At 37.1% G+C, this 24386-nt stretch overlaps 1 protein-coding gene across 13 annotated transcripts in view; it reads left to right on the plus strand.

The window, feature by feature from the left end:
- LOC106061741 (kin of IRRE-like protein 1) overlaps positions 1–24386 on the plus strand; it is a 303275-nt gene that overhangs the window by 102898 nt on the left and 175991 nt on the right. For 11 of the 13 annotated variants that reach the window (XM_056009883.1, XM_056009887.1, XM_056009891.1 and 8 more), the window contains exon 1: positions 15722–16002. The exons of 1 other annotated variant lie outside the window; for it this stretch is intronic. The gene's annotated coding sequence lies outside the window, so the exon portion shown is untranslated. Of the gene's footprint in view, positions 1–15721; positions 16003–24386 lie in introns of those variants that run through there. One more of the 13 variants, XM_056009885.1, reaches the window with a different exon arrangement.

Consider the following 24386-nt stretch of genomic DNA (forward strand, 5'->3'; position numbering starts at 1 on the left):
GAAACTGGACACTGAGTGGGTATTTCGAAAACTGTTCTAACGATTTTCCTACACGTTTGACAGTTTAAGTGTTACTACCTATAGGTCAAATGTTAATTTGATTTGAAAATAAAAGTCAACCATACTTCGAAGTAATGGTCAGTTGGGCTGTGTAGCCTACTTTGAACTGCAATCTAACTCCAAACTCCATCAACAATAATTTTGTTTTGAAAGGGTTCAAGATTTAAGATTTGCTGTGGGGGCGAGGGGTTGGTTATGAGAAAGGGGGTTGGGTGGGTAGTGTTCTTTACATTTCCAAGAGCGTTGCTGTCGTTTGTCAACAAGTGTTGGGGATAGAAGCGTAAAAAGAAGCCTGTCACTAAGGCCTCCCTTAATTTCCCCACTCTCAACATTTGAGCCATCGACCTCCTCCCAACCTGCATATCATTGCATCATAGTCATGAGCTACCACCGCCCTCCCCCTTCCCCAGTCCCCCCCCCCCCCCAACGATTCGGTGCATTGTTTTCGCCCATCCCCTCACACCACGAGGCTTGTTAGACAAGTGTGAATCCCTCGGGGCGCCTTGTCGCTATGCGAGCTGGCGGCAATAATGAATTATAAATGAACCCACTCCCCCATTTTTATGTTCATAACCCCCCCCCCACCCTGCTCGTGTACGCCCCTGGGTGATACCATTGCAAGCGCTCGTCACCCTGAGGGCTCACAAATAGCACGAAACGACCACTACAGCCTTGTCCACATATAAATGATGCCTTATATAAGAGTCTCTATTACGTTCAGTAAAACATTGTATTTATCTCCATTGTATACACTCCCCAACACACACGCGCGCGCGGCAGCCATTTTAAACATTATAGTTTACATCTAGCTAATAAATATTGATTTACAATTAGTTCAATTTCGAAGTTTTTATTTTTTTCTACAGAGACTTTTTTAAACTTTTGATTTAAAAACAAGGTTACAAAGACAGTTGTGTGGAAACACAAACTCAAAATCGGCCCCCGAAGTGGTCTACCTAGAGTCTTCACCAGGATTCGAACACGGGACTTCAAGTTCCAAGTGCTTTACCCCTCAGCCACAGCATCTTCATGAATTCATTTAGCGTACACTTATATTTTTAAAAATAATAATTATTAACCTTATCCATATATTCAAAATTAATAACATGTTACATGTAATAAAGAGAAACTTAAAAAAAAGATTTATTCTTCTTAGAAAATTAGATAAATTTGCAACACTGCGCGAATCTAAGAATAAAGCTTGAGTTATTAATGAAGAAGTCCATGACCTTTTTTTAAAAAAAAACTTACCTCCCCTGAAGTTTTTCATTGAAAAGTGGTGTAATTTTTTGATAAATTTGCTTGCATATATAATTTTAAAAATTAGATGAATCACTTTCGGAAAAGAAAAAAGTAGCCGTTTTATCAGAACTTTGAATGATTTAAAATATCATGATGTCCGATTTTCATTTTCTCTTCTAGTCTCTGAAATCTAAACGGGACAGACGGGCAGACAGGCCACAAAAAACTAGTAGCGTCTTTTCCCCTTTTGGGGGCCGCTAAAAAAACAACAACTACTTAAATATAATTGTTTCGAGAAGTCTTGGAAATGTTGTTTGTTTTTTTTGAACAAATTAGTCTTGATTGCTATTGCCTTGCAAGATACACATTTCATGATTGTTACAGCATCAGACAAGTGTCTTCATAGTTATAGCAACATACATGGGTCATGGCTGACATAGCTGGAGACATGCATCTTCATTATCATAACAATAGACATATGTATTGAATGTCATAGCAACAGTCTTGAATGCTACAGCTAAAAACATGTGTTTAGATGTTTTGTTTATGAAATGTTTTACATGTTTTGGGTGTTTCTTCGTTAAAGATAATCTACATCCAATTCCATTCTTTAGGCAGGACGACGGGGGATGGCAGCGGGCAGGGTATAAACTATGGACCATTAAAAGCATGGAATGAGGATCCAGCGCGGATACCGCACGACCAGGCAGCCAAATTGATATAACAACAGACATCTGTCTAGAGTGTCATAACAACCGACATGTGTCTTGAATGTTATAGCAACAGACATCTGTCTAGAGTGTCATAACAACCGACATGTGTCTTGAATGTTATAGCAACAGACATCTGTCTAGAGTGTCATAACAACCGACATGTGTCTTGAATGTTATAGCAACAGACGTGTGTCTTGAATATCATAGCAACTGACATGTGTCTTGAATGTCCTAACAACAGACATGTGTCTTGAATGTCCTAACAACATACATGTGTCTTGAATGTCCTAACAACTGACATGTGTCTTGAATGTCCTAACAACTGACATGTGTCTTGAATGTCGTAACAACAGACATGTGTCTTGAATGTCCTAACAACTGACACGTGTCTTCAATGTCCTAACAACAGACATGTGTCTTGAATGTCCTAACAACAGACGTGTGTCTTGAATGTCCTAACAACAGACATGTGTCTTGATTGTCCTAACAACTGGCATGTGTCTTGAATGTCCTAACAAGAGACATGTGTCTTGAATGTCCTAACAACTGACATGTGTCTTGAATGTTATAGCAACATACGTGTGTCTTGAATGTTATAGCAACATACGTGTGTCTAGAATGTCCTAACAACTGACATGTGTCTTGAATGTCCTAACAACTGACATGTGTCTTAAATGTCCTAACAACAGACATGTGTCTTGAATGTCCTAACAACAGACGTGTGTCTTGAATGTCCTAACAACAGACATGTGTCTTGAATGTCCTAACAACAGACATGTGTCTTGAATGTCTTAACAACAGACATGTGTCTTGAATGTCCTAACAACATACATGTGTCTTGAATGTCCTAACAACAGACGTGTGTCTTGAATGTCCTAACAACATACATGTGTCTTGAATGTCCTAACAACAGACATGTGTCTTGCATGTCCTAACAACATACATGTGTCTTGAATGTCCTAACAACAGACATCTGTCTAGAGTGTCCTAACAACAGACATGTGTCTTGCATGTCCTAACAACAGACATGTTGAACTCCACTGCCCACGTCTTCGTAAAAAAAATTAAGATGAAACAAAACTATGTCAAATCTTCCGTCTACAAATGTGTCACATATTAAGAACTTTACTTCAAGTTTATAAGCTTTATATTGTAGTAGTAAATTTAAACAAACATTAATTCGTCTATGCGTTCCTTGGCATCGTCTGTCCCTTGAATTTTCATCGTAGAGATGCCTTGAAAGTTCGCGCAACTAAAGCCCACCACTCGTTCGGTCAGCATCTGTCCTTGGCTGAATGTTAAAAGAGAGGTCAGTCCATGCTTTTGCGTTGTCCAGCCAGTGTTTTTTTTTTTTTTTTTTTCTGCACGACCCGTTCTCTGGGCGTCCTCCACTGTACCTTGAAGTATGACTTTTGACTGTGAGTTATGACCAAACCAGCTCAGCTTTCTTTTTTTGTCCTCGCTGTATTGAAGAGCTCCTTCTCTTTACTAGCCAGACTGTTGACTTAGAAACATGTAAATTTCTACGTTACGGTATTACATATGTGCATTTGAAAGTATTAAAGGTATACTGTACTATATTACAGCTGTACATAGAGGAGAGAACAAACTGTAATAATAAATGGCTCTAAATCAACACCGATAACAGTTAACTCAGGTGTACCTCAAGGTACAGTCTTGGGTCCACTACTATTTTTAATTTACATAAATGATTTACCAAATTGCATTAGTTCAGGAACAAAAGTCAGATTATTTGCAGACGATTGCATAATATATAGAACAATAAAAACAACACAAGACACAGATATTTTACAAAGAGAATTAGATGAATTACAGAAATGGGAATCGAATTGGAGCATGTCTTTCCACCCAGAAAAATGTCAGTTGTTAAGAGTAACAAAAAAACTAAAACAAATTAATTCCACTTATCTTATTCATGGCAAACCAGTATCACAGACTAAAAACGCAAAATACCTAGGTGTTATAATAAATGAAAAACTATCATGGAATCCACATATTGATGAAACTACAAAAAAATCAAACAAAGCATTAGGATTTATTAAAAGAAATTTCTATAAATCAAATAAGAACATAAAACTAAAATGTTACTTAACCTTGGTTAGGCCAATAATAGAATATGCATCCTCCGTTTGGGACCCCTCAACTCAAGAAAACATTAAGAAACTGGAACAGACACAAAATAGAGCAGTGAGATTCATAACAAACGAATATTCACATTTGACTAGAGTAACACCTTTAGTAAAATCACTAAATTTAGAAAGCCTTCAGGACAGAAGGCTCAAAAGTAAAGTAGCAATCATACATAAAACACTGAACCATAATCTTCAAATACAAAAACAAAATTTAATAAAATACTCTGAAAGACACAAAGATAAAGGCACATTCCTCGTCCCATATGCTAGGACAAATTTGTACAAATACTCCTTCTTCCCTAGTGCTATTAGAGCATGGAATGGGTTGCCTGAGCTAGCCAGGAAAACCAGTGACTTGGCAGAATTTAAGTCATTGGTTAATATGCATGACTAAATGCATGACGCGTAGGACGTAATCATCTTCTTTTTTGAAGTAACGTCTGTATTATATAAGATAAGATAAGATAAGAGGTATAACAAGGTCTGTCTTCGAGTCCGAAGATTAATGAGGAATGCAGTATTTCCCGTGGCTATGTAGCTATACTTTAATGCAGTGTTTCCCAAACTGTGTTCCGGGAACCCTAGCGTTCCGCGACGGCCTGAATAGGTGTCCCTCGAACTACTGGAATAATTAAATAGTAGGCCACCACCGTGAATTAATCTCTCTAAAAAAAATAAGCAAAAGGTGTTCCGCTAAATACTGCGAAGTGTTCCGTTAAGAAAAAAGTTTGGGAAACACTGCTTTAGTGTATTACTATAACTATTACCATCACCCGTGCCTTAGTTCGCCGGACCGTTGGGGCTCCACGCATGATCCGTCGACCGTTTAATGTATTACAGATAAATAGAAAAGATATATATAACTGGACTAATGTGATACAGTTGGGAAGAAAAATATGTACTATGTTCTTAAAGCTTTTGAAATAATAACTGTCTCCTTGTTTCATGGACATGAATAAGTTTCTCTTTGATTACGCTGATACTCTTTGTTCCATAGGCGTATCTCTGGTGGGCATCAGACGAACACAAAAGAACAGAAATCATTACAAAGATTCTCCTCCTTCCCCCCCCCCCCACCAAAACCTCCCTCCCGTACTGATTCTCACTTGATTTTCTCTGAATATTTATTTAATACTCTTCTCAAAAAATCGTTGCTAAAACGGGCGCCGAGGCTTAATAACGATAGGGCGCCGAGCGCACGCTCCACAACGAGGCCAATGGCTAATGATAATATTTACAGGACTTCATGGAGAATGGCATCACGGGACCTCGTGGTCAGAGGGACCAAGTAGGAACTGGTCGATTTCGGAATTGGGGGACGATTTGAGAATGGGCCGAGTTTAAATTCTAAACACGGCTGGTCGGTGGGAGATCTGAAAATTATAAGATTGGTGGATGAAGGTCATCTCAAGGTTATTGACAAACTCTTTGCAATCTACACAGAGATGCTCGTTGGAAAAGAATGTGTGTTTGTAGAGTGTGTGTGTGTGTGTATTTGTCCAGACAGTGTGTTTCTGTTGTGGTGAGAATGTACTTGGAAACACACACAAAATAGAACAACAACCATAAGTTAATTCTGAGAGAAACAACACTTGCTATTCTACACAGTCTGTGATGACGTCATTTGTTACTCCGTGATAACAATGTTTGCATCTATTCTCGTAACCAAAACAGCTTTTTTTGTCATAACACTAAAGAAAATTACTCCGTAAACAAGTGCTGTCTTAGTAAGTCGTCATCAATTTAGAAGCTTTAAAGCTGTCATAATCTCTAAACCAATGTTGATGCCTTATTCGCACGTTCTAAAAATGTTCTCGCTTATTATGACGTAATCAATTTAGTAGCCTAAAGAATATAAAACAAAATGATAATGCCATTGCTTTTATCAGTATATTTAATTAGGCTTCTGCTGGCAAGAGAATATCTAACACTACTAATGGAACCACATATAATGTATGCCATAAACATGTAGATCTAGACAACATAATTTTCTTCTAGTAATCGATGTACTATAAATTTTGTGTCCACATTTTGTGCTTTTGTCCGAGCTCTGTATATTAAATATGAATAGAAATGTTGGCCAATATTTAGTTGTGAATAAGTTATACCACTTCAGAACACGCTCTCACTGTTTCAGCTTTGACAATCTACTGTTCAATTATTAAATATGATTTTTTCATAGTTTTATATTCAAATGTGGTCATTTATATTATATTTTTGTTGTACAAATCGATGTGTGAGCTCAATTGTAGTAATTTTAGATTGAATTTTGAATAATTATAAAGTGAGTTTATTTGTTATAAGGGATTTAAGGTCAGCCATTGTTACATCTTTATTCTTTATTACAAACACAACCTTGTTACGAAATGAGCCCTGTTACAAAAATATTAAAAACATCCTTGTTACAAAATCAGCCTTGTTATAAAACACAGCCTCGGTTTGACATTGCCTTATTTCTGTTTGGTACCACAATAAAAGATAGACAAACGGCGCCCGACTTCCGCCACTCAGCACCCACAACCTAATATCGATTGTCGAATTAATGAGGGAACAATCTTCATCAACGGTAAGAAGGCGTCCCCCCCCCTTACCTCTCCCACTGTCTGATAGGCTCGGAATGTCTCGGCGATTGATGGCCAGTCCGTCTGGCATTTCACCCCAGCCAGTGGTCATCTCACTCAGCAATTTATCCTCACCCCCCCCCTTCCTCCCGCCCTTTCCTTGTGTCCGGCTAAAGGGTTCTGTTCACTCTAAACAAAATTAAAACAAAACATTCGTTACAAAGCCTTCTCCCAGCTCATCGCGCTCCTGACACACTCTCATGTTATCTACAGTAGACCAGCGGTTCTCATTTTCCCTTTTCCCGCCTTCATGGTGCACCCTAAGTAAACATTTCACCCACTAGTACCACTTCACCAGATTGTATTGCCTAGTACTCCTCTCTGATGTACTCAACTCTCTCTCTTTAATTTCGCCACCAAATTTTCTGAAGAAGCAATGTATATCAAGTACCCCCCCCCCCCCCCCCCCCCAGCGTTTATGCCAGTTTATGCCACGCTGGCCTGAAGTGCTTGACTAGAATAATAATAATAATAATAATCTTTATTATCCGTAAGGAAATTTGTCTTACAATTTGTGCATTACACCAAATAAAAAACATTATAACTATAAGAAACCAAAGTGTACATTCACACCAGACTCACTCATAATTTACATGTGACAAAGTTTATACCAGATTGTTCTTATTTAATGATTTGATTGCCATGGGGGACAAAAGAGTGTTTGTGTCTGTTTGTCTTTGCTATCGGTGTCTTGTATCTCTTTTGTGATGGAAAAATCACAATATCCTGACACAAAGGGTGATTCTTTATTTCGAGGATCTTGTTAGCTTTTTTATAGATGTTTGTCTCAAACAACTGCCCAAATGGGGTTTGTCCTTTGCCAATGATTTTGCCAGCAGCATTTAGGATTCTATAAAGTTTATTTTTATTTTTAATGCTCAGATTGCCATACCAGGCAGTGGTATTGAAACTTAAAATATTGCAGATGTGAGCGTGATAAAACATAGCCAAGGCCTTTTCGCTAACATTAAACGAGGACAGTTTTCTTAGAATGCACACGTAGATAATGAAAGAGTGATTTAAGAAATGATTCTAGAATCTCCTCAGTTTTCAACATATTATACTTTAAATTAATGAATGAGTTGAATTTTCTGAATCAAAACTTTCGACTTTTACTCTTTGGATGTAGAACTATGTTTGTAACTGACTCAGATATGAATATAATTTTTACTCTTTATATATATATTTGGACACCTATTTGAGAAAAACACTAATAAGTAAGCTATACAAATTTCTACCATAAAAATCAGCCTCTTCTTCATGATTTAAACATGTTACCATCACAAAGAAGATCTAAGACACCGATCACAAAAACAAATAGACAAGAGAGCTCATTTGTTTCCATTGGTAATTAAATTGTTGAACAAATGTAACTTACTGTTGAAGATTTCACATGTAAATGTTGAAGAGAAACTGGGACATGAACGTATATTTAGCCTGCTATCGTGCAAATTGTTTGTGAAATGCACAATTGTAAAACCAAATTTCCTCACGGAAAATAAAGGTTAAATAAAATATGATATAAATTGGACAGTATCACACACTGTGATAATAATGCCAGTCTTTTACTGGACTCAATTTTCTCGGACTCGAACCTTAAGTAGCCTGGTGCTATAATTCCACGGCTACCACTTTCTATATATTTTAATCTAAACTGAATTCCTTTTGTTAGGCTGTGTGTGTATTTGTGTGGTTGTGTGTGTGTTTGTGTTGACATTATACATGTACTTAGACTAAGAAGCTAATTTTAAAACTTTGGACTGCATGTGTGGTGTATGTATAAATTAGAACTGCAGATAAATGAAGACACCAAGACAGATGTTTCAATAATTTTTTAGATATGTTGAGAATCCTTTTGCATTAACTTCTATCTTGCATAGTTAGTTCGACACTGATACTGAAGTTTGTAAGCATAACATTGGTAATAGAAATTAAATTTATTTTTCTCATAACAGAGTATTTCAAACTTTTTATTCAAATGTGTGTTGAAATATAAAGACGCCTAGGCCTATACTATGGGTTTTGGTTGGGTTAGCTATCTGGAACAACTTCTCAATTTCAAACTCATCAATTCCTCTATTCACCTTACATGCGTCTTCAACCTTTATGAAAACGACAAACTGTGACACAGGGGCAAGGCGAGGCACGCGCTAATATTGCTGGTATCGAGAAGAAAGAGAAAATAAACATGCTCTTTTGGCAACCGGAAATGAAATAGCACAAAACTCACGTCTGCGTTTTGACCGTTACAATTTTATTGGTGGCTCAAGAGGATCATGGGAAGACGATTGTTCACTTCCGTTTTAAGAACAACAAAATCCGTGTAGTTAGCCGAGTCGTTTTGGCGCGAATGGAGGCCGCATGTAGCAGGGGATTGTTTGGCCAGTTAGGAGATGATGAGGGCGCTTACTGGACGCATGGAGGGCTTAGTCGACGACCGGCTATCTTGGATGAGCTGGCAGGACATTGATGAGATAACTGGACATCCAATAAGATTTTCCTCTCTGGGGGTTACCTGAAGGTCACGTGATCATGACATGGAAGCAAGAACTGACGAGTGTATGTGTATGTCTGTGTGTGTGTGTGTAATTGTTTTCAGTTTTAAGCACTATTAATAAAGTTGTATAAATGCTATACTTCAAGGTAGCTCCAAGGTTAAAAAAAACAAAATCTAGGAAAAAACTTTTTTTGACCTTTATTTTTCTTTAAGAAGATTTTGTATAAATGAGGTAAAGAAAAAAAAATGCAAATTAGGCATCCAATATGGCCGTTGCAAGTCTAAAATATAGTACTTGCAAAAAAATGCATAACTTTTGTAAGACTACGTATTTTAAAAAAAAATTTGGAGGTTTCTTACAACCACTGCCGCTGCAGGGACTAAGCTAAAATAAATCATTTGTGACTATTTTTTAATGATTTGAATTAGGTCGTTAATAATTTTCTTATTTTTTTCCATCGAAGGCTACAAACATATCCGCATTGAATAATACGTGAATATTAAACGATGTTGAAGTCTTTAGCTAATGATATGGAACTAAACCAACTTTTAAAAGTTAAACTAAAACTAGTTTTCAACTAAAATAAAGTAGTTAAACTAAAAAGTTTATCATGAATTTCAAAATGTAGTTAGACTAAACTAAAGAAAATTAATTAAACTATAACAAACTTTTTAATAACTTTTGTTTTGGGGGGGGGGACGGGGTTGAACTAGGCCTATGTAGGTATAATCATCCGACTGTATGCCTACGGTTCGATCTTATTCTTTTAACATTGTAGAAATATTTATCTATAATAAAATCAGTGATAAAATAAAAAGAATATGTTTCTTACATAAACGTTAATGCACAATAAAATAAAATGTCTAAATGTGTGCTTGTATTTTTGCCTTGAATTAAAACCTTTAGAAAATAATGGTACTCTTTTTAAACAAAAATTATATTAACTTATTATGTAACGAAAATCTTACTTTTACCGGTAAAGTTTAAAATCTCATTAACAATAACAAAAGTTTGTAATTTTAAATTTACATCTAGTAACCAAAGAAATAGAAACGAAATCGTTTGAGTTTTAAGAAACATTTGACCTGTATAACTATCTTATAGTGTAAAATACATGCTTGACTAACCATGCTGATGTGATATTTTCTTGTCTGACCACTAAAATTACAACGAACACTATTGCATAACCGTTAAACGCTCAAGGGAAAAAAAACAGGGTGGTCTTATCATTATGGACTGCACACTCAGTACACTATATAGGCCTACACGTGTACGTCTATCTGGCTAGGTTGTTAAAATCAGTCGGACACACCGTCTATTTACTTTCTAAGCAGGGACAGGGTCTGTAACTATTTTAGTGTAAATATACATCTATGAACATGCTTGACTAACCACGCCAGTAGTGTGTTATTTTGTTGTCTGACCACTCCACATTAAGCAAACACTATTGCATAATGAGTAATGAAAAAAATGCAGGGTAGTCTTGTAGTATTATCAACTACACACGTACAGTACACTAGGCCTACATGTGTATGTCTAGCTGACCAGGTTGTTAAAATCAGTTTGACACAAGTCTATTTACTTTATGGTCAGAGAGGGTGTGAATTAAGATTTTTTTTCTAGAGTTGGTTATCCTAATGCTTTTAGATCTATATAGGCATAGCTGTCTATTGGCAAATTTATAATACTGCTACTTTCAGTTGCAAATATTTACTCCCATAAATTCTACCAGCATCTTACTTTACCCTCTTTAAATGCAGACTGACTAAATAGTGGTTAACCGCATCATTTTTGTGATAATCAAAGTTATTGATATCACATGACCAGAAAACAGGTATGTGCGTTTCAACCCTGACCACATGTTGAAAAGTTGTACACATTTTAATTAAACTTTTTAGTTAGTAACTAAAAAAAATTAATTAAACTACGATTTTGACTACTATGTTGTGACACGGTTACTGTGTGGTCAACCGTGACACACGGTCAAGTGTTGGGTATCGAGAGTTAAGGGACTTGGGGGAAGTGACGAGTGTGTAAACAAGGGAGAGAGAAAGTCAGCGAGTGAAGTTGGGTGTCTGTATATGACGTATGTTATGTTGAAATGTTACACAATTAAAAAGGGACTTTAAACGTAATAGGACTTGTTTCTTCACAAACTAAAAGTTTCTAACTTTTTAGTTCACTTTTGCCCATCACTATCTTTAGCTGAGCCAATAGATGAAATGATAAGGCTTAATAGTTTCTTAGAGTTTGAACTAAAACATTTTGAATTATGAACTTTTTCGTGTTAGGAAGAAAACGTGAAAATTAAGTTTTGAAAAAAATCGAGAAAAAAAAACAATCCAGAAAAAAAATTGCTTCTCATGGATGAAAAATGCCACCCTGATAAAAATAAAAATACAGCATTTAGTAATGAAACAAATTTTTTTTAAATTAATATTTACTATTTATATTGTATTTATTATTATGTTTTAAAGTTCAACAGATCTTAAGAGAATTTTATTGGTTCAAACAAATGGGAATGCAGTTTACCTACAACTGTCCACCTCAGCGTAACTACCGTACAGTCATCTTTGAGTCCATAGGATATGAGAAATGTGCTCATCTTTGATCACGAAGGAGGAGCTATATAAATAGATGCAAATACGAACAACATTTGCACACGAAACATTTACACACTCACTACCAGCGCTATAAATAGACTTCTATGAACTTCCCGATGACGACACATGACTTTGTAACACTCTGACCGAAAGTGGGATAAAAGAGTTTTAAAATCTTTCTGTTTTAGTCCTAATGGAGCGGAGACGACCACTTCGTTCAGATCTGACGTAACAGTTGTCTAATGAATGCAGGTTGGCTTTCGGGACTGTTTAGGAAAGGCATTTTACGAAAAAGTTCCTCATAAAATATACGACTAAATTACATTGTCATTGAATGTTAAATGTTTGTGCGTTGTAGATTATTGGTTTAATAGCTGACAGAGGCGTAGATTATTGGTTTAATAGCTGACAGAGGCGTAGATTATTGGTTTAATAGCTGACAGTGGCCTAGATTATTGGTTTAATAGCTGACAGTGGCCTAGATTATTGGTTTAATAGCTGACAGTGGCCTAGATTATTGGTTTAATAGCTGACAGTGGCCTAGATTATTGGTTTAATAGCTGACAGAGGCGTAGATTATTGGTTTAATAGCTGACAGTGGCCTAGATTATTGGTTTAATAGCTGACAGTGTCATAGATTATTGGTTTAATAGCTGACAGTGGCCTAGATTATTGGTTTAATAGCTGACAGTGGCCTAGATTATTGGTTTAATAGCTGACAGTGTCATAGATTATTGGTTTAATAGCTGACAGTGGCCTAGATTATTGGTTTAATAGCTGACAGTGGCCTAGATTATTGGTTTAATAGCTGACAGTGGCCTAGATTATTGGTTTAATAGCTGACAGTGGCCTAGATTATTGGTTTAATAGCTGACAGAGGCGTAGATTATTGGTTTAATAGCTGACAGTGGCCTAGATTATTGGTTTAATAGCTGACAGTGGCCTAGATTATTGGTTTAATAGCTGACAGTGTCATAGATTATTGGTTTAATAGCTGACAGTGTCATAGATTATTGGTTTAATAGCTGACAGTGGCCTAGATTATTGGTTTAATAGCTGACAGTGGCCTAGATTATTGGTTTAATAGCTGACAGTGTCATAGATTATTGGTTTAATAGCTGACAGTGGCCTAGATTATTGGTTTAATAGCTGACAGTGGCCTAGATTATTGGTTTAATAGCTGACAGTGTCATAGATTATTGGTTTAATAGCTGACAGAGGCGTAGATTATTGGTTTAAAAGCTGACAGTGGCGTAGATTATTGGTTTAATAGCTGACAGTGGCGTAGATTATTTGTTTAATAGCTGACAGTGGCCTAGATTCAGGAAGGGGGAAGGGAAAATGAAACAAATCTGGGAAAAGGAGGTCATAGAAAACAAAAGTAAAAAACTTATTTAAAAAAAAATAATTGTTTAAGTTTCTATTGAACAATTTCTTGATCAATGCCATACAATTTCATACTCTTATTCACCTGATTTTTTTCCGCACTATTGTCTTGGTCTCATCATTTGAACCGCGACCACTTCTGAATTGGTAGAGTGTGATGACGTAGCTTTATACAACTTTGGAAATGCAAGACGACAGCTTCGAACTTTTAACGGAAGCGAAAGATTTGGTTTGTGAACACGTGCTCTGTCTACTAGACCAGACATTCCCATGCTGCTCGAGTGTAAGAGCTGCTTCTGCCAGATAGGAGAAATGGGAGATGGTGTGTGGAGGGTGGAGGGGGGGTGAGACGCTGTAGGGCCTGGACTGGTATTGTTGACCTTTGTCATCCTAGACTCAATAATTGACACATGGAAAGTCCTTGGAGTATTGTAATGGTATTACACTTGATGGCATTTCAGGTTGCTTGTCCTGCGCCTGCTCGTATGTGTTTGTGTGTGTGTGTGTGTGTGTGTTATATCAGCTATATCAAAGCATAATGAAACAGTTATGTAGGCTTAAACAAGGAAAGCTGCCAGGTAGGGAAAGAGACACGTGTTAAAAGCAGAAACAAAAATTACATCCAGAAATTTGCATGTGACGCGATGACCCAAGTGGTCAAGTATTCGTCTGCTAGTCTGTGTTCTTTGGCTTTACTATCAATTTGAATTAGGAATATCGATACTGGCAATTGGGTAAGTTTCCCCTTTCAGACCTTGCGATCTATGATGTTAGGGTCATCAGTTTCTATGGCTAACATTTAACGAGAAGAGTGTCATGTGGCCAGCACAACGACCAACCGCCTATTTTTTTTTTTTTTACCCATCTAAGGTCAGGTACCCATTGGGGTTGGGTGGACTCAGGGGCGCCCTGAAAATCCCGAAAAGCTAAATGCCAGTCTTCACCGAGATTCGAACCAAGGACTCGGAAGCAAGGCGCTTAACCACTGAGCCCCGTGATATTGACAGATTCGCGTACCGGATAATTATTATTGCACAAATGGTAATTTAGTCTGCGATTGTATGATGGTAAATAGGTTTAGTTATGCTTGTTTATTTATTATCGAAATACATGAACAATCTAAAGTTGATTATAGAAAATGTTTGCAGATGTTTGTTTTACATGTGTGTGTTACGTTGTTTTAACGACCTAGTTATTAATATTTATGTAGAAGTACAAGTCATGTTTCTCTGCTCTGACGGGTTTCCAAGCCTACGTCTAGTTGAGTGGATTGCTGGCCTTTGAATATAAATTTGTTTTCTAACAGTGGCTTATGATACCTTTTCAATTCTCTCTCCGTATTTATTTTCCACGTTCCGACGGAATAATTTATTTAGCTCATTTATATTTCACTACCCTGTTTGTTATTATTAAGCTTCAATGACGCTTTCGATTGTTTTCTGAAAATGTTTGATTTGGTTTAGAATTAAAGGGAAATACATGTATATATATATATATATATATATATATATATTGTAAATAATTCGGTATATCTGGTATATTTAATATAGTTTTAGTGGAACTCCTCGTCTTGAAAAAAAAAATGTTGGCGTGAATCGGCCTCTCAAACCGACCTGTGCTCCTTATAGAGCTTAAAAAAGAAATCCATGACAGGTTTTTAGTATCGACGCTTGCCATGACACGGTCCTGCTCTTAAATTATACACGCACCCTTCCGCACACGCGTGCAAAGACATTCCCACACGCACAGTCTCTCCCAATACACACGCGCACAGTTGCCATGCAGGCCGTGGACATTAAAGATATCGACCCTGGCAGTAAAGACAATTGTTAGGGACATTTCTCGTTGATTGCGCGCCCTGTCATCACTGCGCGTCCCTGCTCTCTCCAGCACCTTCTCCATCCCCCCCTCTCCCCCGCGGACACCACTACATACTCACATTTGGCCCAGGGGACACAGCTCGGGGGGGGGGGCGCCTGTATTGGCGTGGGAGGGCACGTCAAATCGGGGGAATAGTGCCTGAGTGGTAAACAAAGTATTCTGTATAGAGTTTGATTGTCATAGAAATATTTGCAAAGTATGATCGATCTAGTTTACTTAAGTCAATAATGGTCTATTTTTTTTTCAAGGGAAATAACTTTGATAGAGTGTTTAGAAAGAACGATCTTTCATTCTCTCCCTTTACTCAGGAGCGCTATATCCCCCCCCCCCTTTTTTTTTTTTCTTGTTCCCCTCGTCTACACCTGCAATTTCACTAACCAAAACTTTCTTGCGTGTTTACAAGCCGTGCGCCCTCTCCTCTGCGCCCCATGTCTTCCCTATCCGCGGCGTGTGCCAGGGAGAAAGAGAGAGAGAGAAGGAGGGTACCACAGGCTCGCCCCGTCCGATTTGACTGCTCCGCGTCGGGGGCCAAGTCTAGAGGTGAGACTCTCTTCCCCCCTCCCGCCCGCCTCATCAACTCGGGGGGATAATGCACGCACATGCGATAGCTCTTGTGAGTAACCCTCTGGAGCGACGCTTCGTTTTCTACCTGTACTGTGTTCACTTTGGTCAAAGAAAAAGAAAAGAAAAATTCCTCTTCTCGTGTGTTTGTGCGCGCGCGTGTGCTGCTCATCTACCTTAAGTGTTCTGGTCACTGGTCAAACATATTGTTCTGTCATGGAGTAACTCTTTTTGGATAAACATTTGAGACTTTCTGGTGGAGTTGTGTTTATTCTAACATGTGGGTGAGTAGACCTCTCCTAGAACTTGCCAAGAAACCATAACACCCGTGTTCTAAATATAGAAGTGATGCTATGAGTAACTTTGTTACTGTCTGTTTAGTTACATCTAGACTTGGCCAAAGTGAGTTTTGAAAGATGCAACAACCAATGTAAAAGTCAGTGTAATGCGAAGGGGTGTTTAATATCAGCTGGTTACTGGTATACGAGTATCTCTATCTACAATTTACAGACGAACCTACTTTAGTAAGATAGTTACGTTTTACTTGTATCCATGCGTTAATCTAGTCATGCATGTCCATTGCTGACTCAAGCTCTGCTAATTCAATAGTTTTCATGGTTGATTCTGTCAACCCTTTCCATGCATGCATTTAATATTTAAATGCTGCTGGTAAAGTCATTGGTAAAAAAACAAACCCCATTTGGGCAGCTGTTTGGGACTAACATCCATAAAAAAAAGCTTAAAAGATTGTAGAAATAAAAAAAATCACCCTTTGGGTCAGGATTTTCTGATTTTACCATCACAAAAGAGATACAAGACACCGATAGCAAAGACAAACAGACACAAACACTCTTTTGTTCCCCTGGCAATCAAATAATTAAAAAAGAACAATCTGGTATAAACTTTTCGCATGTAAATTATGAGTGAGTCTGGTGTGAATGTACAATTTGTTTTTTTATAGTTATAATGTTTTGTTTGGTGTAATGCACAAATTGTAAGACAAATATCCTCACGGACTACAAAGATTTTTATTATTTTTTTTAAATATTATTAATGGCACTAGTGAAGAAGAAGCACTTGTATGACTTTGTCCTAGCATTTGGAATAAGAAAGAGCACTTATATAAGTTTGTCCTAGCATATGGAATAAGAAAGAGCTCTTATATAAGTTTGTCCTAGCATATTGAATAAGAAAGAGCACTTATATAAGTTTGTCCTAGCATATGGAATAAGAAAGAGCACTTGTATGACTTTGTCCTAGCATATTGAATAAGAAAGAGCACTTGTGTGACTTTGTCCTAGCATATTGAATAAGAAAGAGCACTTGTATGAGTTTGTCCTAGCATATGTAATAAGAAAGAGCACTTGCATGACTTTGTCCTAGCATATGGAATAAGAAAGAGCGCTTGAATGACTTTGTCCTAGCATATGGAATAAGAAATGAGCCTTTCTCTTTGTGTGCTACAAAGACTTCACAAATAAATGAAACAAGAGCAGCGTAGACGTTCTATGATATTTAATTCCAACAGTGGGATTGAGTTTGTGTCTTCTGCACGTCGCTTGATGCTGTCAGTGTGAAAGCTCGGCAATAACTGGCCAGCCTTGTCTGTTTTCCCCTTTAAAGCCTATTCTGATCTCGTCCCATTTTGAATTGCGTTCAATGTCGGTTCTGTATGGTACGTCGCTACTTCAGTTACATTGCACCTTATCAAAAACGAAGTTACTAAACATAAATACATAATTCGAGAAATATTGAACTGGGAATGTGCGTCCGGAGTTTTTTTGACATCATCAGGGAGGAGAGGTGGGAAGGGAGAAAGGTTGGGGGCGTGGGGGGGGGGAATATGTGAGAGCCAGAGTGACGACCTATTGACCTAAAGTCAGGAGGTTCGATTCTCGACGTGACAGAGAATACCCGTTCCTTGGGGAGTCTCTTTGTGCCCTGGCATACGGTGACCAGCTCACGCGAACACTCCTGCCAACTCATGAATGCACCCCCTCCCCTCTCCTTTAGTCCTCTGTAAGTTTGGTACCTGGAAGTTTGAGCGATTGAGAATCAATTTGAGATGATTTTAAACATTCATTTTTCACACCCGTAACGCGAAACGAAATTTTTAAAAGAAGTAAGATTGTGGATTTGATGCGTTTGTATAGTTAGGGTTAGGGGTTACAAACATACATAAATACATATCATACAAACATAGATAAATACATATCATTCTAACATACATAAATACTTATCATACAAACATACATAAATACATATCATACAAACATACATAAATACATATCATACAAACATACATAAATACATATCATTCTAACATACATAAATACATATCATACAAACAGATAAATACATATAATTCTAACATGCATAAATACATATCATACAAACATACATAAATACATATCATACACACATATATAAATACATATCATTCTAACATACATAAATACATATCATACAAACATACATAAATACATATCATACACACATATATAAATACATATCATTCTAACATACATAAATACATATCATACAAACAGATAAATACATATAATTCTAACATGCATAAATACATATCATACAAACATACATAAATACATATCATACACACATATATAAATACATATCATTCTAACATTCATAAATACATATCATACAAACATACATAAATACATATCATACACACATATATAAATACATATCATTCTAACATACATAAATACATATCATACAAACATACATAAATACATATCATTCAAACATAGATAAATACATATCATTCTAACATACATAAATACATATCATACAAACATACATAAATACATATCATACAAACATTCAGTAACATCTGCTACACACATATTGTAACATCTTTTACAGACAACCACAACGACAGAATAACACTTGTATCATTCTGTCTATATGTTTAAAAAGTAAGTCCTTTGGGACTAGAACTATCCCACTAGATCAGGGGTTCTCAACCTGTGGGTCGCGACGATTTGCCAGGGGTCGCCCAAGTCCATCGAAAAAATGGATTGTTATTGTCTATTCTTCTGTTGCTGTATGTATGTGCGGGGGGGGGGTCGCGGCAGAGTGGGGGATTGTAAAAAGGGGTCGCCGAGCCTAAAAGGTTGAGAACCGCTGCACTAGATCTATGTTTAACTTATCACATCACATTTCAATCTAAGTTTAAACAAAACATTACAAGTTTCAACTAGACACTGTAAGTTTAAACGGATCATTATAATGCATACATAGGAACTTTCCAGTTTAGCTAGAGTCTGCTGCTCGCAATAAAAGATTTTAATCAAGCAAAATATGAGAAAAAAAATTATCTAAGGGGAAGAACTGTATATAAGTAGCCATATCTATCAATAGTTGTACAACATATTGATTATTTAACTGTATTTTCCTATAATTGATTCACGTTTTGTTAGCAACAATTAATATTTTGGCAAAGTCTCAACTTGACCCGAACATGGCAGGTGGGAGAGCTAACGTGTACGAAGGTTGTAGCCCCAGACAGACTGTAAGTTGATAGCAGCTTCATAAATATGTTTTTTGTATTTCATTAGGAGGGTGTCGACACTGTCTTCTACTGCCATTGTTGTGATTTGATTTGACACATTGGATCGCTTTGAGATTCCAATGTCAGACAGGCTTGTTGTCGTGTTGAGCTAAGCTCTCAATTAGAAATCTCTAAATATAAACTAACGAAAAAAAAAGAGGTTATCTTGGTGTTAGAGAGTAGTCGCAATGACGTCATATGTATCCTAAAAAGATTATCCCTTGGTCTCATCCAATGTAGTGTCACGAATGTTCATTCATTTGCTTTCGTTTTAATAATATAATAATAATATTAATATTGTCTTCGAGTCCGAAGATTAATAAGGAATGCACTATTTCCCATGGCGACGAGGCCCCAGCTGTGACCTACATATTTTGCCACTCTAGCGCAGTTATAACCATTGTCCGCCGGTGGTCTATTTAGATCGTTAAAATGTATTTTTGTATGTAATACATAATGGACCTCATTCACCAATTGTAAACAAACAACATTTAGCCACGTGGTGCTTTATCTCTTCTAAATAATTTACGATCTCATGTTTAATTCATGATGGTTGTCACGTGACAGTTTTTTTCATAGTTTTATCACTAAGATCACGTGACTAAATGTTGTTTGTTTACGATTGGTGAATGAGGTCCATTGAAAGACACTATTCCTTAAGGATAATACAGATTTAGTGTCATTATTAATATTTATACTATTATTATAAATATTACGATATCTCCCTCCTTTCCAATAAGACCTCTATTCTACACCTACACTATCCATCGGTACAGTCTAGTTAATACTAGATTTTAACTCTTTCTCTCCGTAATTATTTTCGACGTTCTGATGGAATTATTCATTTCGCTCATTAATGTTTCTATAACTTTTTTTTGTCTCTAATCAGGAAATGCCATATTGGGTATATGATTGTTGAAGAATGCATGCTCTTTTTCTATCACATAAAATAAAGTTTATAAAACCAAAAATTAATTTAATTTAATTGGGTCAAATCAACTTTGGTATCGTCATTTAGGAGAGAAAGAGTTAATAAGTCGTATGGTGTAACTCTTTCTCTCCGTAATTATTTACCACCTTTTAGTGGAATCAACGTTGGTATCGTCAGTTGGGAGAGAAAGAGTTAAAGTCTTATTCGCTGATCTTCACCACGTCCTATATGTCTGGTACTCTCGTATTTTATTGTTTTCTTTTGTCACGTCTGAGCCACCACATTCCTGGGACTCACTCAAGCGTAACGAATAACTAGCGGGCAGTCATACTGAACTGACCATTGTCCAGGCGTGACACTGAACACACCGGCTTGACCCGTGACCTCCTTCGAAGGTGCCGCTTGACCACAGTGGGCTAGCGGACAGAATTTGCTCTAACAAAGAAGCCTCTATAGTATATCTGATAGAGCTGGAGTCTACCTCCTTAGAACACCCTTCCCCCCCCCCCCACGCTCTGATCGCAAAACGATTGGTTTACGAAAATATTGTCACTACTTAATCAGGGATTATTTACAAATGAACACAGGTAGAACGTGTTCAGTGGGGACTAATACAGGGGTCCCCAGTATTTGCAACATGATGGGGGCACACTAGTTGTTTCATAAGCGGCACAACTTAATCACATGGTCGTGAACATGAATAATTTGTCTTACGTGTAGTTTTGCTATTTTATTTATTTTTTGGTTCGATTCAGTATCTATTTCAAATTACAAAAGCACACCAGACATGCAATTGAATTGTTTTTCTGTTTGGAAATTTTCCACACTGGTTATTTTACACACTATCAATACTATTTCTTTGTTTCAAAAACGGTGGGAGAACGTGAGAGAAGATAGGGAGAAACAGTTTTATGCATTTTTAAATTTACAATTTTGGGAAAGTTCGGATATTAAGTAACACCAAAAAATCAGATTTTTTAAAAAGTTCCCTCCCCTTCCGATAACAAATGGTGACAAATCTGCATCCCCCCTTCCCGGTACATTAACATAATAAGAAAATTCGAATTCTATAACAGAATTATTTATTAATTATAATTTTCCCAAATGACATTTTTCGTCATGGTTTCTATAGAAATGATGGTTGAAGTATTGACTTCTATCGGCGCTTCAATGACCTATTCAGTATCTTCCACCCTCGCAATACTAAACATATACTTCGGCCGCGAGAATACCCGTGGTGTTCAACAACAACAAAAAAAAAACGCGAGATATTTTTTTTTCATTATTTTTGTAAAAACCTTTTGTAAGGGAAAATCGACCTCGAAAGCCAAGGGACCACGACTGCATCTGTAAATAATAATTTAAGTTACAAAGTGCGCAGTTGTGCCATAACATAGCAAACCTAAATACGAATGTTGAAATGACACAAATGGTCTAAAAAAAAACATTTATTTTATTTAAATATTTTTGTTTTGTTTTGCTTAGTAACAATCTTCAGACTCTTCCCCTTCCCTCTTGTAACAAATCGCAACAAATCTTCACACCCCTCCCCCCATTGGCCGTTACGTAATATCCGAACTTGTTCTTTCTTTCTTCTCTTTTCTTTGAAATAGAAGCTCGTTGATTTAAAAAAAAATCTGGGTGGAAAATTACCGCGAACACGTGACCATCATTTCCACATTCCAAATCTACTGCCTCGCGAGATGTTGGAATTAACTATTCAAAGGAATAAATTAACTTTTGATACTTAAAGCAAGACTTTACTATGAGCTTGCAAACAAAGAGATGCAAATGGCGGATAAATAGATAACAAGACTTGTCTCCCTATATAAGTATTAACTATCAAGAGAGGTTGTCTTTGTTTAGCTAAGCCCAGCCCAGGGGGCTTCAACTTGCACGCTCGCGCGCGCACACACACACACACTGTTAAACGTATGAGTGATATTTTCATAACCTTCCCAACAGCTTAGCTTCAGAGGCTCCGCCCTTCCACCACCCCCCTCCCGCAAAACAGTGTTTTCTTACTGCACATTTCGAACGTTTAGGTTCCTACGGCGGGGGGGTTCTTTGTGGCAACTTTCTCATTTTAAGCGTATTTCTGACCGCATCGGTACTCCGTAGAAATAAACTAGGCAGGGGCTGTTTACATTAGCACAATAAACAATATGCAATAATGAATGAGTTATGTCCCTTTGCACCCAGGAGCGGGGCCAATGCTCTTATGAATATTCTATCCAGTTAATTTGTCTGAAAATGTAATGTATTTTCGAGAATGTTCGATTGTTTGCTATAAGCTATATTAATACATGTGAATATATATATATATATATATTGTGTATTATTTTAATGTTAAAATTACATACATGTAACATAAAATGATCTTTAGAAATCGATGGAGCTTCGGATTCTTATCTCCCTTGATTTACAATTGGCAGAGCCGGCCTTACAAATTACTGGGCCCAATTTAATGGATGCTTGCAAGGCCACTTTTTTAACAATTGTTTTTACAATAACAGCTATTGATATTAATAAGATCGTTATATGAACATTTATCATACAACATGCATAGGAAGCAATAAATGCCACAGGCGCCAATGGGTTAATTTAAGTTACGCCAATCGTACGATACACTAAATATATTAACCCTTTATGTCCTACACCAAGAGCCTTGACTGTGATATGAATACGCTATGCCCATGCCAGGCGCGGGGCCCACTTTGGGGCAATCAGTAAAAATTGGCCTAAGGCCGGCCCTGACAGTTGGGATACACTCGTTCATATGTTTATTTGTTTTTACTGAAGTAAAAAATGTGTTTTATGCTCATATCTTAAAACCCGCATTAAAATGAATCGTGAATGTTTAAGGTGTTTCAGAGGTACACATCATTTCAAAGTGTACTCACCTTTACCTATCCCTTAATCTGTTAGACCGTTGGGGCACCAAGCAAGATTTGTCGACCGTCTTTCTCTATTCCTCCCTGTCTTTTGCCTTGTTTAAAACCTATTTCAATGGTAGACCTGTCCATTCTTTTATGTTGTCCTCCCATCGCTTTCTCTGTCTGCCTCTTCTTCTTTTTCCTGGTACTGTTCCCTGAAGGAAGGTCTTTGCGAGCCCCGTGGATCTTGTAATATGGCCATATATTTTAAACTTGCGTTTCTTTCAATAGATAGCAGGTCATCATGGGGTCCGATCGCTGCAGTAACCCTGTCTCTAATCTCTTGGTTTGTGATGCGGTCTTTGAAAGGGATGCCTAGGATCCTTCTGTAGCATCTCAAAACAAAGTGCATACTATATTAGTTATTCGTGATATAGGCGATTCTATCCATCCCAGTGACACTACAGCCAATAGATTCTATTGTTCTGGTGCTTAGTTTCTAGATTCTATTGTGCTGGTGTTTGGTGTCTAGATTCTATTGTTCTGGTGCTTAGTGTCTAGATTCTATTGTGCTGATTTTTTGTGTCTAGATTCTATTGTTATGGTACTTAGTGTCTAGATTCTATTGTTCTGGTGCTTAGTGTCTAGGTTCTATTGTGCTGGTGTTTAATGTCTAGATTCTATTGTGCTGGTGTTTGTCGTCTAGATTCTATTGTTCTGGTGCTTAGTGTCTAGATTCTAAAGTGCTGGTGTTTGGTGTCTAGATTCTATTGTTCTGGTGTTTGGTGTCTAGATTCTATTGTTCTGGTGCTTAGTGTCTAGATTCTATTGTTCTGGTGCTTAGTGTCTAGATTCTAAAGTGCTGGTGCTTAGTTTCTAGATTCTATTGTTCTGGTGCTTAGTGTCTAGATTCTATTGTGCTGATTTTTTGTGTCTAGATTCTATTGTGCTGGTGTTTGGTTTCTAGATTCTATTGTTCTTGTGTTTGGTGTCTAGATTCTATTGTGATGGTGTTTGGTGTCTAGATTCTATTGTTCTGGTGCTTAGTGTCTAGATTCTATTGTGATGGTGTTTGGTGTCTAGATTCTATTGTTCTGGTGCTTAGTTTCTAGATTCTATTGTGCTGGTGCTTACTGTCTAGATTCTATTGTGCTGGTGTTTAATGTCTAGATTCTATTGTGCTGGTGTTTGGTGTCTAGATTCTAAAGTGCTGGTGTTTGGTGTCTAGATTCTATTGTGTTGGTGTTTGGTGTCTAGATTCTATTGTGCTGGTGTTTGGTGTCT

Source organism: Biomphalaria glabrata, chromosome 14 (genome assembly GCF_947242115.1).
Source record: "Biomphalaria glabrata chromosome 14, xgBioGlab47.1, whole genome shotgun sequence".
Taxonomy (NCBI): Eukaryota; Metazoa; Mollusca; class Gastropoda; family Planorbidae; genus Biomphalaria; species Biomphalaria glabrata.